Here is a 17,510-nt window from a genome sequence, read left to right as displayed (position 1 = left end):
AATATGAACAGGGACATGTAAGTCAAATCAAATCAAAATATATGCTTTATTCGATTTTAGCCATTAAAATCACAAAAGCAGGCAATTAAAATACAGATATGCAGATATTCCACAATTCATTTGATAAAAAGAAAAAACAATGCAAAGCTAAACATATTCAAACATTTAAGAACAGGGTAACCCTATGGCTAATAATGCAGATACATTCATTTACATAGACATTTTAGCTACTTATCCTTTTCCTTGCTTTCATGATGTTCTTTAGAAAGTGAGTCATAACACCAATACAAATCACGCTGTCCAGCAGCTACAGATATAAAAAAGTAGGATGGCATTGTTTCCATCCCCCCTACCCCCCCCTTCAGTAAGAGCATCCATTTTGATTTTTCCTTACTGTTGCGTTTACAAAATAAAATCGCATGAATAGTGGTTTGATGAGAAATGTTGTCACATGGGCATGGGCTGAGGTTACTAGACCAGTCATTCATCCTGTGGTAGCTGAGCAGATGATGAAAAATGCCAAACCTAAAACACGTTAAAAGGTATCTATCATAACCTCCAGTACAGCATAAAAGATATGGTTGAATATCATAAGTAATCAGGGTCAATTGATGTTGGACTGTCGTAATTTGACAAATGACTGGGTAAGCATTAAGCTTTGCTACACATTATTCCCTTATCTTGACCATAGTTGTTAAGCGCCATTTTGTATGTTACGGCGGCCATTTTAGAGAATGCGTCGCCTCGTGGCCTGCATGCCCTTTGGTCCTTTCTCTATACTACTGACCACTTGAGTTTGCCCAGCAACAGGCTATTTTAAGTAACGGTCAAGCTCGCACATGCGCAGTTTCGACTGACCAGTCATTGTTTTGGAATGTTCCGCCAAACTGACCAGTGGTGTTGTAACTCCTCCCATGAGTTGGCTGTGTTCCAAAAATGACCATATATGTACCTAAAACTCTGTAACCATGTACCGCCCATCTTTCAATGTCTGTAAAACTGTATAAAAGAAGGACTTACACCGATGTTCGGTGTGATACTTCTTGCATTGCCGAAGGGTGCTGTAGGAATGTACCACCACCCCATGGGGTCTTAATAAACTTGTCTTTTGCATTTTCTAGTTTCCGTGCCAACAGTTCTTATGGTGTAGAGGGTATTCTGCGGAGTATGTAGGCCTGGAGAACCCAATACCACAAATTGGCGACCACGAAGGGACTCATCGGCGACTCGGATGCCCGAAGGAGAGGTCGTGACGAAGGATTGGAAACTCGCCATGGACGCGTACGCTGCCATCGAGTGACCCGAGTCTTGGCACCCACGGTGTTTTCTTCCCTTCCTTCTGATCTGACCTTCCAGGTGGCGCCGGTCCCCGACTGAGATCCTGCTCGTCTGCGTTGCTGTACAGTGCCGGTTTGGCTGATTTGATCAAAGACCTTTGCAGTTGGAACCTGGATATTTGAGATTTGGGTAAGAATTGTGCTTGGTAAGGTAGTCTGCGGACGCTTACTGTGGTTCTATGAATATGAATATGTTTTGAGTTAGCTAACATTTGAGTCTATGAATTTGAACCTATATGTGTAGTGCACTTCACATAGGCAGGCATGTAGAGATGTTTCTCTAACTTTGTTTGTACTTTGAGCGGCACATTTGTGTGAAGTAAAGTAAGTGCCATTTTTACGGTATCACATTTTCGTGGTACTTTTTGAGCATGCCTGTTTTAAGCACACTCCGAGGGATGTGCTGTCTTGGGAATGGTACCACGTACAGATTAAACGAATCTCAGCCGGCTCCCCCAGAGGGGACTCCTAACCGTGAAATGTATATTAAATTTGGCCTTCCCCCTATATTGTATAGTAAATTATGGAACAAATACACTAAGTCTGATCCCGAGTTGCAATGGCCACTTCATGGGTCGTTTGATTTACGAAAGGTTCAGTATGTGGAGCAATGTTTGTTTCAACGTAGGTCTAGACAGAATATGTTTGACTGTGTGCGAATGTGGGAGAAAGCAGTGCGTGAACGAATGAAGCGTGAGATTGCCTTGGCGGAAAAAGAGCAGCGCAAGGCTGCTTGAGATAAAGCTTTACAGCTGGAGGAGAAGGAGTTGCAGGAGAAGAAAGAGAGGGAGGCACGGGAACGTAATTTGCAAACAAGTGGTCAATTTCCTATTCGACGTCCGCTTTATCCTGTCCTTACTAACGAAGTTGATGATTTTTCATTATTAGATCGGTCTCCGCCTCCGTATGTTCAGCCTACGGCCCCGGACGAGGACTTCGGTGATGAAGAACGAGATAGTGCGAGTACGATGTTAACTGCTAATAGAGCAGCGGAATTGCGGGGTTTTGCTAGGAAATTTAATTTAAATAGGATAACTATGTCAGAGATTAATGCTGAAAGGAGTAAATGGACAGAACGAGAACAGTTGTGTTTTTTAAATACCTTTGCAGACGAAGTTATTGAACGATTTCGTAAGAATTCGGAGGATTTAGAACCTAAGGATATGTCAGTCCATCATGAGAATATGCGTAAAGGTTTATTTGTTCTTTCAGATGCGGATGCCTTTTTCTTACGATTGGTCCAGCTACGGGATGAGGCGTCCAGATTGCGGGAAGCACGAAAAGCATCAGAGAAGTCCGTGCCGGGGTCGACGGAGTTAACCAAAGAGTGTTCTATCTTTGGAGCAGATAAGAGTTCTAAAGTGCATGTTATGCCTATGCGTGAAGCTGCACCTTTGTATGTTCCCCCTAAAGGGCAAGGTACCAGTGATGATAAAACGTCCAGGGATGCAAAAGGGTATTTTATATATAATTGGGTGTATACGCCTTGGAATAGAGCGGATGTTATGGCATTGAAAAATGCTTTACCCGATCCCCGTAAAAATCCAGCAGCTTTTTATGAAGGAGTGGAGGGGGCTATTTCTTCCTGTGTTATGACACTTGTTGATGTAGATCTTTTCTTTGGATTAATACTTCCCCCTGATATGTGGAGAGCGATTCGTAAGTTTGATGATCAAACGATGTTAGGTGCAAATTGGAAAGATATAAGCCAGGCTGATTTAGATAGGGAGCCTGCATGTAAACCCTGTCAGCTGATTTTAGATCTCCCAACAGCTATTTTGAATAAATTGAAAACGCTGGTTCCCCCTAAAAAGATTGATTGGACTATGTTAGCCTCGTGCAAACAGAAACTAGATGAATCGGTCTCTGACTTCTTCACGCGTTTCGAAGAAGCGTTTCATGATTACAGTGGGCAATTGTTAACAGATGACACGGGTAGGCATCTGTTTGTCGACAAGTATGTGGCAAATATCCTACCGGAGATTGCAAAGCGGTTGAAAACTAGTGAAAGTTCTTGGACCACGGCGACCCCTGCGTCTTTGTTAACTATGGCTCAGTATTATGAGTGGCAGGAATTAGAGGCTAAAGAAAGTGTTGATAAGAAAGCGAAGTAGTTGAAGACGAAGGTGATGTTAGCACAGGTTCGCGGTGCGCAATCTAGAGGGAATGATAGAGGCAGGCGAGGAGGGGGTAATGCGTCGTATGGTCGTACCGATATTGCTGACGACCAATGCGCATATTGTAAAGAGTTTGGGCATTGGGCTGAAGATTGTCCGGTGCTTCGTGAGCAACGTAGCCAGCGTGGTTGAGGTGGTGGAAGGTCACGGAATAGTTATTCGGGAGCGAGAGGTGGCGGAGGTGATCGTGGTAGGTTTGAGGCGAGGGGTCGTGGTCAGGATGAACGAAATACTTTTGATCGACGAAATCAGTATCAGATATCGGAGGGTAAGAATGTGGAGAATCAGGACTATGTGCATGCATAGGATTGCGTAGGATGGGGTGTGGAATCGGTTGAAGTGCCAGTAGATCAAAGAGGTCCATATGTATCAGCGGGCGTTTTGGGTTCTACTGATCAGTTTTTAGTTGACACGGGAGCTACTCGTAGTGCTCTGTCTAAAAACTTGGTTCCAAGGGCTCCCCTGTCTGGCGAAACGATTACGTGTATAGGGTTCGATGGCACACCCTCTCCAAGCCCATTATCACAACCTCTTGCATTTTGCATTGATACATTTTTTGGTTTTTGTCCATTTTTGTTGTCGCCCCATACCCCAGACAATATTATGGGCATAGATTTGCTCAAATATTTTCGAGCAACGATACGCTGCTCTCCTGAAGGAGTGCCGGTTATTTTGAATGACAATTATCCAGATGCAGGCAGACTATGTACCATGCAATAAATTGAAGCGTTAGCCTCTCTCCCACACACGTTATGGGCGACATCAGATACGGATGTGGGACAGATGCTTATTCCACCTATTCGAATTACTGTCAAGGAGGGAGTATCTTTGCCACGAGTACCGCAGTATAAGATATCTAGAGAAGGTGAGATTGCCCTGACACACATCGTTCAGGATTTGATTATTGCAGGAGTAGTGGAGGAAGTTCCCTACAATGTCTGTAACAGCCCTATTCTTCCGATCCTTAAGAAAGATACTGACGACAAAGTCTATCGATTTATTATTGATTTGAGAGCAATAAACAAAATTGTGGTTCCCCAGTACCCGGTGGTGTCTGACATCACCACCTTACTTACTTTGGTCCCCCCCACTGCCACTACCTTTTCTGTTATTGACCTTAAAAATGCCTTCTTTTCCATTCCCATCCATCCTGACAGCAGATATCTATTTGGCTTCACGTTAAATAATAAATCATATAGATTTTGTCGTGTTCCTCAAGGTTACACAGAGAGCCCTAGCATTTATAGCCAGGCTTTAAAAAGACAGCTCGATTCATTTGAATTGCGATCTGGAGTTGCTCTTATTCAATACGTTGATGACCTCCTATTGGCTGCAGACACCTATGCACAATGTGAGGAGAGTACTCTTGCATTGCTTTCCTTTTTGGCTCAGAACAATCACAAAGTCTCTAGGAAAAAGCTACAATATTGTAGACCAAAGGTGACCTACCTCGGTCATCTTTTGTCTAAGGAGGGACGTGCATTAACATCTGATCGAATTCAAGCAATTTTAGACACACCAGTCCCCCGCACTCAGAGAGATGTACGTGCCTTCATAGGGTTAACGTCCTTTTGTAGACAGTGGATAATGGGGTTTTCGCACATTATAAAACCTTTGTTAGCGTTACTGTCCAAAACTACACCAATGCCCCTTGAATGGACAGATGAATGTCAGAATGCTTTTGAACAATTGAGACAGGCCCTTTGTTCTGCACCCATGTTAGGTACACCAGATTACACAACGATGTTCACGTTGTATGTGCACAAGAAAGATGGGTGCGCATTATCAGTGTTAGTGCAGACACACGGGGATAAGCAGAGGTCATGTGCGTACTTTTCGGCCATTCTTGATCCTGTAGCACGAGGGTTACCTGGGTGTTTCCGAGCAGTTGCAGCAACAGCAGTAGCTATACAGCAAAGTGAGGGAATAGTTTTGTCACACAAACTGTTAGTGTTAGTTCCCCATGCAGTGGACGCTCTGCTAAACCAAACGAAAACCCAGTATCATACGAGTGCACGTTTAACAGGATATGAGCTTACACTTTTGGTGCCACATATCACACTAAAAAGATGTGCTACCCTGAACCCTGCCACTTTATTGCCGTATCCGGTTGCGGAGGGCCAAGAGGAAGAACACCATGACTGTGTTTTCCTGACTGAAGAACAAACAAAGGGTCGTGTCAACTTACAGTATAGGCCACTTCCAGATGTGGATGGGGAGCTGTGGGTTGATGGATCGTGTTTAAGGCTGCCAGATGGCACAACTTCTGCAGCATATGCGATCACGACACTTAAGACAGTGGTAGAAACAACGCGAATACCACAGAAATCGGCCCAAGCAGCGGAGCTGATAGCTTTGACAAGAGCCTGCGAATTGAGTGCTGGCTTATGTGTGAATATCTACACAGACAGCCGGTACGCCTTCGGAGTAGCGCATGACTTTGGCCTACTCTGGAGAGAACGTGGGTTTTTGACTTCACATGGAGTACATATTATGCACGGAGAGCTAGTGCGTGATCTCCTAAATGCGTTACTTTGTCCAAAGAAAGTGGCGATAATTATATGCAGTGCACATAAAAAGATCACCGACAAAGTGGGACAAGGCAATGCTTTTGCAGACAGTATAGCAAGACAAACGGCTATGTCACGAAATGACTCCTCAATGTATGTGGTGAAGTCGCAGGCTGAGCGATGGCATGATGCTAGAGCAGAGATATTAGACATTCAGAAATCAGCGACTGAAGCAGAACTTGCGACCTGGGCAGCAGAGGGAGTGCTGGATGATGAGGGTTGTTGGAGGAGCAAAGATATGGAACGATGGAAATTGCCTGCCGCTTACTTGCAAGCGATGGTCCAGATGACACATGGGTTGGCACATGTTGGAGCTCTTGCAATCACTCGATTGCTAACGCGAGTTTGGGAGCATCCTGAGATTGCCAACACGGCCAAGAGAGTAGTGCAGACCTGTTTGATATGTTTACAGCACAATCCTGCAAAAGGGACACATACTCCGAAAGGAGGGTTCGTTCCACCTACTGCACCGTTTGAAGTACTGCAAATGGATTACATCCAGCTTGAGCGTTGCAATAACCTTAAGTATGTCTTAGTGGTGGTGTGTGCTTTCAGCAAATGCGTTGAAGCCTTCCCCACGACGGATAATACAGCATTGACAACGGCTAAGGTTTTGCTCAAAGAGTACTTCCCTCGATATGGCGTTTGCAAATTTTTGTGGAGCGACAATGGTCCCCATTTTGTTGGGAAAATTGTGGAGTACTTGTTGAAGGGATTGGGAATCCAGCAGAAGTTTCATGCTGTGTTCCATCCTCAGTCAGCAGGTCTTGTTGAACGGTACAATGCTACTTTGAAACTAAAGTTGGCAAAGATTGTGGCATCCACGTCTTTGAAGTGGACGGATGCCTTGCCGTTAGCATTACTCTCTATTAGATCAGTGCCCCATTCCCGAACTGGCCTCACACCTTATGAAGTGGTGTTCAGAAGGCCGATGAACATATGGGGAGTTCCTAAGCCTCGATTGTTACATGATGTGCCTTGTATAATGATGAACGATTATTTGGCACAATTAACAAATGATTTACTCTCCATTCATCAACAGGTTCGAGAAGCGCTCCCTGACAATTCCATTGGAGAGGCTCACAATCTTCGTCCTGGCGACCATGTGATGATTCGCTCGTTTGAGAGAACGAACAGCTTGGAACCGAGGTGGCGTGGCCCCGAGCAGGTATTGCTCGCAACCCGAACGGCTGTGCGAGTAACCAACAGGAAGCGGTGGGTGCACTCTACTCACTGCCATCGTGTCTCTCCGGATCTGGTGAGCCCAACAGCGTTGTCTGACTACCAAGACATCTTGGACGAAGAGAAGAGCCCAGCTGTGACGTCTGCCGAATCGGAGGGAGCCTTCCCGGACCACACTGTTTCTGGACGAGAAAGATATAATCTGCGACCATGATAAGAAGAATTTTTTTTGGTGCGAGACTGGTTGAGTTACCGCTCTGGGGTTTGTGAAACGGAAGCCGGGAATCTCAAGGGGGGGGATCAGTTCTGCCAAGTGTAGCGACACCCGTCTTGACCCCGGAGAAGAAAACAACGGCTACCTCGGAGCTCAGCACTCATATTTTTATTTTTTAGTTGTACATTTGAGACATTGTGAACTTTTTGAACTATGGCGTCTTCTGCAGCACGAGACAAAAGAATTCTTGGTGCTGTATTATTTGTATTGACAATTGTGGTAATAGCTGTGATAGCCTTGGTAGTAGAACTTGTGGTACCTGTGCGAGAACATTTGCTGCCGACTACCCCGGCTCCATCTGAACATTTTCATTTCACCCTACCATACCATGAAGAACGGCACCGACAGACTTATTTGAACAATAGCTTCATTCAAATTCTGCATCACACTCACAATATGACAAACACTTCTAACTGTTGGGTATGTGGGATGTTGCCTGGACATCAAAAGAAAGGAGGCACACCGCTTATCCCACTCCCGTTTTCTCATAATGGGTCTTGCAATGCCTGGTACACTCTCCTGTTCACTTTGCGCTGGCCAACAAAAGGGGGGCTGCTTTTTCGTTTGAACAAGATTTGTTTTAATGATCAAGATGGCTATCTACAAGCTGAAGGTACTAAGTTTGAATGGGAAGAGTACCGCCCGGACAATGTGTCTGCACCACGAGTTTACAGCAATCAGCGAAATGTTAACATGTCCAATTCTCATGTTATTAATGTCATTGATACAAAGGCCGATCTTTGTGTATGTAATAAAGGTACAATCCCAGTTGGCAGAAGTGAATGTAACACCACTCTCACCTTTGATACCCCGAATGGCATTTCATTTGTGGCCTCCCGAAACACGTACTTCATATGTGGTAATAAAGGTTATCATTGTCTCCCTTTAGGCTGGTTAGGAACATGTTACATCTCTTTTGTATTACCCCCTGTATTTATTGCTCCGCCCATGTATCATATTGATTATGTATTATACCATTATTTTTTATTGAACAGAGTTAAGAGAGCAGTAGTTCTTGATGACATAGATCAAACAGATACCGCACTGCAACAATATGTTGACTTTAATTTGGGTGTGTTTTCTTTTGTGGGAGCTGCTCTGAATAGCCGGAAAATACGACGGTTAACTCGTGTTGTTGAAGCTGTTGCCAATGATACTGCTTTTGCACTAGGGAATTTAACTGAGGAGCTTCAGATCTCTAGAATTGTAATGCTCCAGAACCGGATGGTTCTAGATGTAGTTCTAGCCGATCGAGGGGGGGCATGCCGCATTATCGGAAGTAGTTGTTGTGTTTACGTGCCAGATAATTCACCATCTGTGTATGATGCCATATCCAAATTACATAAAATTGCTTCTGAGATACATCCTGACAATGGCACATGGACCTTTTCGGGGTGGTTCGGGTCAATGCTTAGTACATGGGGCTGGAAGTTACTGACGATTCTATGTATAATAATTGGGATATTATTCTTCTTATGCCTATGTATTCAATGTGGCCCTGCATTATGTTCTATGTGTCTATCAGCCTGTATTCCATCCAGACGAGCTTTTGAAAAAAATGAACAAATAATTTGTAAAGAAGTGGCCCAAATTATGTCCATTGATATAGAAGATGCGTATCCTGATTATGTCCATTATGAGGTAGCTTCAGCTAAACGCTAAAAGGGTCGTCTGTCGTAATTTGACAAATGACTGGGTTAGCGTTAAGCTTTGCTACACATTATTCCCTTATCTTGACCATAGTTGTTAAGCGCCATTTTGTATGTTACGGCAGCTATTTTAGAGAATGCGTCGCCTCGTGGCCTGCATGCCCTTTGGTCCTTTCTCTATACTACTGACCACTTGAGTTTGCCCAGCAACAGGCTATTTTTAGTAACGGTCAAGCTCACACATGCGCAGTTTCGACTGACCAGTCATCGTTTAGGAATGTTCCGCCAAACTGACTTTTGGTGTTGTAACTCCTCCCATGAGTTGGCTGTGTTCCAAAAATGACCATATATGTACCTAAAACTCTGTAACCATGTACCGCCCATCTTTCAATGTCTGTAAAACTGTATAAAAGAAGGACTTACACCGATGTTCGGTGTGATACTTCTTGCATTGCCGAAGGGTGCTGTAGGAATGTACCACCACCCCATGGGGTCTTAATAAACTTGTCTTTTGCATTTTCTAGTTTCCGTGCCAACAGTTCTTATGGTGTAGAGGGTATTCTGCGGAGTATGTAGGCCTGGAGAACCCAATACCACAGGACTACCATACACTTACTCATCTTGGCAGTCGTTCTTAGCGACTCGAGATGGGACATGCAAATTGCTTTATAATCCTTCCTTGATATAGAATTAATTTACTCTGGAGAAATATAATATTCTTGATACCCCAAATCAAATATGAAATTCTTAACATATTTCAGCTAGGTGATCTTACTTGCATGATCCAAATTCATTGAGTCCTTGATGATTTCCCTGTTAAAGCCAGTAAAACTGGAGGTCCAAACATGGTGCCAGAGAAGCACTGGTTGTATTTTAATCAAATCTGTAATGTAAGAGATAGCCAACTCACTATGAAAATTAAAAACTGGGGAGCTCACAGGTACTGCTAAAGTATGCCTTAAAAAAGCTTTTTCCAGGCGTTGTATAGAAGATACATCATAAAAAACCAAAACTCCGGCCCTGAATGTCGCAATGCTTACACATTTAGCTTGATAAATATTTAGGAGGAACCCCGGGGGTCTATTGCCCATTTTCCTCAAAATATTTACGGCAGCCCCAGTCGACTTCATGAAAAGAAGGGTCCCCGCCTTCACTGCCGGCCCCATGATCCTGATTGCTCAAACACAACACCAAGGTATGTGAAGATGTTGGTGGAGGCAACCCTGCTTTCTCCCACAGGGAGACTGCTGCATTTTTTCCTCCCCCACCCACAGGTCATAATAAAAGTTTTTTGGCCATTTAATTTGAGCCCCTGATTATCCATAAAACTGGTGTACGAAGCGAGGACCTTTTGCAGACCATGCTGCGTGTGAGCCATGAGTACTGCATCGTGTTCATAGAGAAAGGAAACAACTGGACTTTTGTTCATGTATGGCGGGTCTCTAGCCTTACCTGCCAGTTCCTGTTCCAAAGAGTTTGTATATAAAGTGAACAGGAATGGCGCCAAGACACAGCCTTGTCCCACTCCCCTCTCTACTTTAAACGGCACAGTACACTCCCCTTTAGTACCATACCGCACGTTAGAAGTGGCCCTTGAATATAGTTGTCGTAAAAACTGGACCAAAACCTTATCAACCTTCAAGTCCACCAAGATTCTGTGTATTACACAATCAAAGGCGGCTGTAAGGTCTGCAAATGCTACGTAAAACTTTCCTGCCTTTGCCTGGGTGTATTTTCATATTAAAATACTTACATTCAAAACCTGTTCATTTGTGCCGAGGCCCTCTCTAAAACCATATTGGACTTCACTTAAAATGTTATTCTCCTCTGCCCAGGTCTGCAATCTGGCTAAGACTATCCTTTCTGCTATCTTCATCAGGTAGGGATATCGGGCAATAACATGCCAGATTTTCCCTATCCTCTTTTTAAAATATCGGTACTAATATGTATTCAGGCCAAGTTTTAATAAAGCCATTCTTACAGCAAGCTTAGAGAACCCTTGTTATTAAGGGGTACAATAATGAAGGTTTTAACTTAAAAATATCAATATTGACCCCGTCAGGGCCTGGAGCCTTACTACCCTAGCTTTCGTTAATCACCCCAATGACCTCTTCATGATGAAAATGAAGTTCAATTGGCAGAAAAGTTAAAGCCTCTCCTCCCTGACTATTCACAATGGCAATGGTACTATCTACACTAGCCTGTGATTTATACACATGTGAGAAACAATCTATGCAGGTTTTCTCACCAATTGCGACTGCTAATGTCGCAAAGTCAGACTTGGTGAAGAACGGAGCATTAACTGCCCTCCAGAATGATGAGCTATCTTTGCTCAGAGATGCTTCCTGAAGGGAATTCCAGGTTAGGTCTTTTAACTCTTTCTTTCTTGTTTTTCTAGCCAAATTGTACTTCCTTCTACTTTCTCGGATTTTCTCCTGATCACGCACAGTCCTGTGTAAAGCCTCTTTAAGCCGTGTATACATTTTTGTACAATGCGTGTCAAACCATCTGTTTTTACAGGATTGTGCACCCTTCGATTCCACTATTAATAGGTTTTGAATAATCCGGGTGATTACGGAAAAGGGCTGCAAAATTTTATCTTGGGAGGTAGTTTTCCCCAAACACATTAAAATTAAGTCGTAGGCCTTTGTTATAATTTGCCTATTCAATTCAGCAGAGTTGTGACTGGACCTTTGTAAGGTGTATCCATTTAAATGAGTAAGGGAGATGTCTTTAGTCCATAGCAATTTGTGTTTTAGATGTAATTCAGCATCAGTGAGCAAAGACATATTGATACTCAGGGGCAGGTGGTCACTCAGTGCATTAGAATGTATTTTATAATCTGCAATACAATTAGCTTGATGGTTAGGAGCAATTATATAGTCAATTGTAAATCGAAGTCCCCTACCAATAAAAGTGTAATCAAACTCCACATTTGGGGTACACAAACAATTGACGAACCCAAGATCAAATGAGAACAAAATTTCATTGAGCATCTCCCCCTTGGAAGTGTGCTCAAAGTGGATCAGCAATACTTCCTCTTCTACCTCCATCCCACAGATGCCCAACCCAGCTTGCTTACACAAGTTAACGTTAAAATCCCCTCCCCAAACAGTAATCATTTCAGTGCCTGAGTTTGCCCTTAGTTTGCCTAGATCCTCGCTTAACTGTTTTAAGATAGGCCCCAGTTGACCCTTTTCTACATTGTTATAGAAGTTAACAACAGCCAAGATATGGCGAGAGTCTATGCAAATAATTATTATTTGATAAAAGTTGACAGAATTTATCAATTCCATCTTTAATACATTCAACAAATTTGAAATGTACACGCATTACCCTCCATTTGGCCTCCCATGTAATGATTGAATTGCAGAAGTGTGGCAAGTTTTAAAATCATTCAGATGGACTTCACCTATCTCCTGTAGACATAGGATATCAAATATATCAATAAACTCAAGCCATGCTAGATTGTGAACTTTATTACGCAAACCTGCTATGTTCCAAAATAGAACACTTACTTTTTTAGGGAAATTAATTCCACTGACCAATTCTGTCTGATGGCTGAATTCAGAACCAGGTTTCTCGGTCTGTATGGAATTACTAGGCATACTTTGATATCACTTCTCTCCTGGTCTTGCCCAGGAACTTCTCCCTCTTCATTTGTACTGACCTTCAGAACTGTAGACAAAAAATTATTACTGGCTTCATGGATTGTCTTATTTACCATTTCCATTGCTGTATTACTCTGTTCTTTTTCACTAGTTAGTCAGTCGTTTACATTCAGGGATTGGAGAGGCCCAAATCTATTTGCCACCTCTAGGTTATAAAAGGGATGGCCGATAGACTGAATAGGGGCAAGGTTTCTTCTTGTCGGGTAAACGATTTAGGCTGATAAAAAAGAACCCAAGGGCATAACATTTATTCCCAAGTCAGTAACGTTTCTATCCCTGGATCTTTGGAAAATTTTCCTTACCAGTGAAGGAACACCAAAAAAAAGAACAACACAATCTCCCTTAAGACCTTTCATACTGTTGCCAACCCAAGGTACACGACTGATCGTTTTAAATTCATTAAACATTTTCCTGGTCAATCCAGCTCTATTCCCTAAACACTGGATGGCTTTGTTCCGCAGTGACACCCATGACTCTTCTTCCCCCGGGCCGGCGCGGGGGCGTTAGCTAAAATCACAGTGAATGGGGTGGCTGCCGGAGGTAAGTTTAAATTAGGTCGGTTGCATGGCCTGTTGTGTGTTTCAATGTTAATAGATCAAGTTTTTATTGGTGGCTCATGATCATAACTCGCCCCTTATGTATTTCTGAGCCACGCTTATCTTTATTATCAGATACTGTGGAGGAATTAGGTTTTACACCTTGTGTTACTTTTGGTATACTTAGAAGGTTCGTTTTACACGTGTTCACCATCTGCATTGTTTGACTCTGGTTTCTTAAAACTTTCTCCAGCCATAATTTAATTTTTCTAATCTTCCCTCCAAAGTGCTGATAGGTTGTTTTACGTACTCTGATAGGTCCATAATCACTTTAAACAGCTTCTCATTTCCGTTTTGCGACCGTCTCCTTTGTTTTTTAATTGTTGTTCAATTCTCTTTCCCTTTTGAGAATGAACATTTCCTATTTTCCCTTGCTCTTTCTTCGGTTTATTTTTAGATGAGCTATTCTCGACGGGGGGTATTACTCAGGGGGAACTAACCAATGACCCAGCTGATTTTGGGTTACAAGGTCTTTTTGATGGAGGTGAAGTTTCAGCATCCAACTCATTAATGGAAATATTGTCGGCAATTATCTGGGTGCATCCATTTTTTATTAGCTGTAAGTTTGAAAAGCCCGGGAACGGGCTTGGTCTGTCACTATTTTTGGAAGCGGTGTTTCTTTGCTATTGCTAGGTAACCCCGTTGCATCTATATTTAGAGATTCTTCCACACATGATATCTTCTTTTCTATAATTCCTACAGCCCCCGTAAGGTAAGGTAAGTTAACAGGGTTATTTTAGCATCTTTAGGCTTACTAGGCTGTTTCGCAATGGTATTCGCTGTTAAGTTTCTTTTCCCCATGTTTGTCACAGTCCCAGCGAGTTACTACTTCAATAAAAAGTTACTGGAAAAAAAAATTGTTATTTATTTCATGAGAATGTGCAAGAGAAAATTCAGGGGCTCACATAGGGAAGTGACAACAAGCGTTATAAGTTGGGGTGACTTTAAAATAAAAATATCGCATTGACAACACATCGAAGAACTCCTCATGAATAAATTATAGAAAGTGTACAGAGCCCTTGTTGTAATGGGTCAACGGCGTTTCGATCTCAGCTGTTCAAGATCATTCTCAGGACATAGCAATTGTGAGCAAGCTGGATCTATAAGAGATATTACATATGTTATAGTAGGGTCCCTGGATAATTATTTATATTATACTTAAAATAGTGATTTTCCCAGTGAACAATTATTCGAGGTCGAGCCTCCTATTCTTCAATACAGATAATAATTACTGTCTTTCCTATTTTAAATAGTGAGACAAGGTTGTCTGAGAAAAGAAGACTCAATATTTTTACATTTAAAATACCTTAAACCATAAGGTACTGCCATACTAGAGCAGAGTCATGTGTTTTAGATATCCCGGTGTCGGCGGCAGGGTAGGTCGTACGTTCAAGTGCGTAACAAACGCTGGACTAAGCATGGGCAGAAAATCCGTTTCGCTCGCGGATTTTGCGGATTTTCGGTAAATTCGCAATCCGCGAGATTCGCGAATCTCCCGCAAAATCCGCAAATCCGCGAGCAGCGGATTTTGCTCGCACTGCTCGCACTGTTCGCGTGAGTTCGCGGCTTCCCAGTACAACTTCGCGCCCCGCGAATAAGTGCAAAATTGCAGAAATACGATCTTAGCAAAACTGAAACTACTTACCAGGTTCAAAAGTTCAGGCTCATCATTAGTAGCCATTTCCTGTAGTGCTTCCTGAGGGGCCCCTCCAGAGTTCAGTTGCCAGTTGCAACTATTATGTGACCCTGCTCTGAACCTCAGAATAGTTACACATATGCCACAAAGGTCCTGAATTACAGCTAAGGGAGACAAGCAGGAGCCAGGCTGGAGGTTCAAATCCATTAATCAGCCCCTAATTCATTATTGTCAGTTGGGGCAGGGCAGGTGTTGTAACTAATTTTGCAACAATGAAAGCACTTAGCAAGTTCAAAAGATCACTAATCAGGAAGCACTAAGGAAGCAGGTGCCAGCTAAAAAAATATTCTGTGACACATTAATCAGCCCCAAATTAATTCAGGTCACTTGAGGCAGGGAAGGTGTGCTTGCGTTGCCACAATAATGTACACTGACTGGACAACCAGAGGGTGCTGTGATGAAACAGAGGGTGGCATGGGTGGGCCAGAGGGTGGCATGAGTAGTCAGAGAGTGGCAGTGGTGACAGAGAGTGGCAGTGATGAAGAAGAGTGTCCCAAACAGGCTGGACACGTAGAAACAACAAGTTCGCGAAACTTGCGACCCGACAGGTAAGTTCGCAATTTGCGACATTGTACAAAACCCTCGCGAACTGGCAGAAACCCGCGCAAACACACAAAAAAAAAATCCGCAAATTCGCGAGAATTCGCGGATTTTGCGGATTGCGAGTTCGCAAATCCGCAAAATTCGCGAACGCGAGATTCGCAAAATTCACCCATGCTTACGCTGGACCCAATCGGTGTCCTTATACCGCTGGCTACTGTAACAAACAATTTTTGTGGGCAGTATAGGTCTACTATGAAAGTACGGGGTATGTAGTTTTCACTTACCTTGTAGTGTAGATAGTGGGACGCTGATCCTGAAGAAGTGTCCTGATCAGTTTGACAATTGAGACACGAAACATGTTGATCACTTGAGAGTAGGGCTCATACCACTAGACACTTAACAACTAGTTTTTTCTCCCCTCTCCTCCTTTTAATTAGGCTGTTTACCTTCAGAATAAAGTTTGGTTAAGACTAACTGACCTAATTTAACTTACTAATCCATTACATCTACACACACTAGGCCCCTCGCCCCCACAGCACCTTCTGGCAGGAACAAAAGATCCCCGATGAAGAGCCCTGGTTCCGGGTGCCCATCAGGTATTGCAGCGCCCACCTGACTAGGGGCAGGCTCAAATGATGAAGCATGACACCTAGCTTGCTCGGTATGTGAGAGCCCTAGTTCTGACAAGGAGAATCCCCCCTCCTTCCCTCACACATCAGTGACCCTACTACCTTCTCATACTAATTCAGAGGAACCTCGTACCCTTCTTGTTACACAGCCTCCTGGGGCATGTACGCTGGACCTCGGTAAACTAGCCCCTAGTCCCTCTTCTTGTTCAACATAATAGAATATGTCACAGGTTATAGCCAGTGTAGCAAGAGCTATAGGTAAGGTGTCATCCACGTGAAACAGTTGAAGCACAAGTGATTAATGACCAACAGAAGCGCGGCAAAAGGTGGAAAGGAAAGGCTTAAAACGTATTCAATACCGGATGGCGCCAGGGAGCTAGAAATGAAGCAGAGTGCCGCAAGGGGCATGAAACCCTGAAAATTGAAGGGGAGGGCTTGGAACTATTCCACCTGTGACTGACATCCACCAGTGAAGGTACAGACTAAGGGAGAAGGTGGGGAAAACAAGACTGAGAATTTTTGGCACTTACGGAGATATGTAGCGCGTAATTGGAACAATTACTTGGAGCTGCGCAAGGACAGGCCGTTTCTTCCGGAGTCAACAATGTGGTGCAGCGGGTCAAGGCTGCAATGTGAAGTGCGATTCTTCAGTTTACGATTATCTAAATAATTTAAACAAAGCTAAGGCAGTAAGTCCCGGGGGGTGGAAGGGAGGGTGCTCTATATTACAGAGGGGTCATCGTGTCACTTACTTTCTAATCAGGACTGCTTCAGTAAGCCTGACAGCAAAGAACTCAGATGTGTGTCCTGCTTCTCTAGAGGGCGTGCTGAATGTAAGAGGTTGGGGAAGTGTGTTCAGTCAGGTATATAAAGCCACTGGAGAAAGCATACAGATGCTCAATTAGCCTCAGGTGTGACTAATTAACTCCAGCTAAGCCTAATTAATTACGCCGCGGCCAAGCAAGAGGTGTTAACCCTGTCTTAGCCTTGAAGACTAAAGAGAATAAGGAAGGGTGAAAAAAGACTGTAAGGCAGCTTTGAATCACAGAGGGAACACTGAGTAAAGTTTAGAAGAAAAAAATATATTTTCACACTGAAAACAATGTACTCAAATTAATGCACCTAACTTGGAAACAAACAAATATATGTTTAAACAGTATTGTATAATCAAGCACATTATGAAAAG

At 43.3% G+C, this 17,510-nt stretch overlaps 1 protein-coding gene across 1 annotated transcript in view; it reads right to left on the bottom strand.

The window, feature by feature from the left end:
• LOC147662978 (uncharacterized) overlaps nucleotides 1-17,156 on the bottom strand; it is a 361,233-nt gene extending 344,077 nt beyond the window's left edge. Inside the window, exon 1 of the mRNA XM_086950737.1 lies at nucleotides 17,077-17,156. The gene's annotated coding sequence lies outside the window, so the exon portion shown is untranslated. The remainder of the gene's footprint in view (nucleotides 1-17,076) is intronic.
• Nucleotides 17,157-17,510: the final 354 nt, after the last annotated feature.

This window comes from Lissotriton vulgaris, unplaced genomic scaffold, assembly GCF_964263255.1.
Source record: "Lissotriton vulgaris unplaced genomic scaffold, aLisVul1.2 SCAFFOLD_639, whole genome shotgun sequence".
In the NCBI taxonomy this organism is placed as follows: Eukaryota; Metazoa; Chordata; class Amphibia; order Caudata; family Salamandridae; genus Lissotriton; species Lissotriton vulgaris.
The sequence above is the reverse complement of the archived record's forward strand: the minus strand, read 5'-3'. Positions and strand labels throughout refer to the sequence as shown.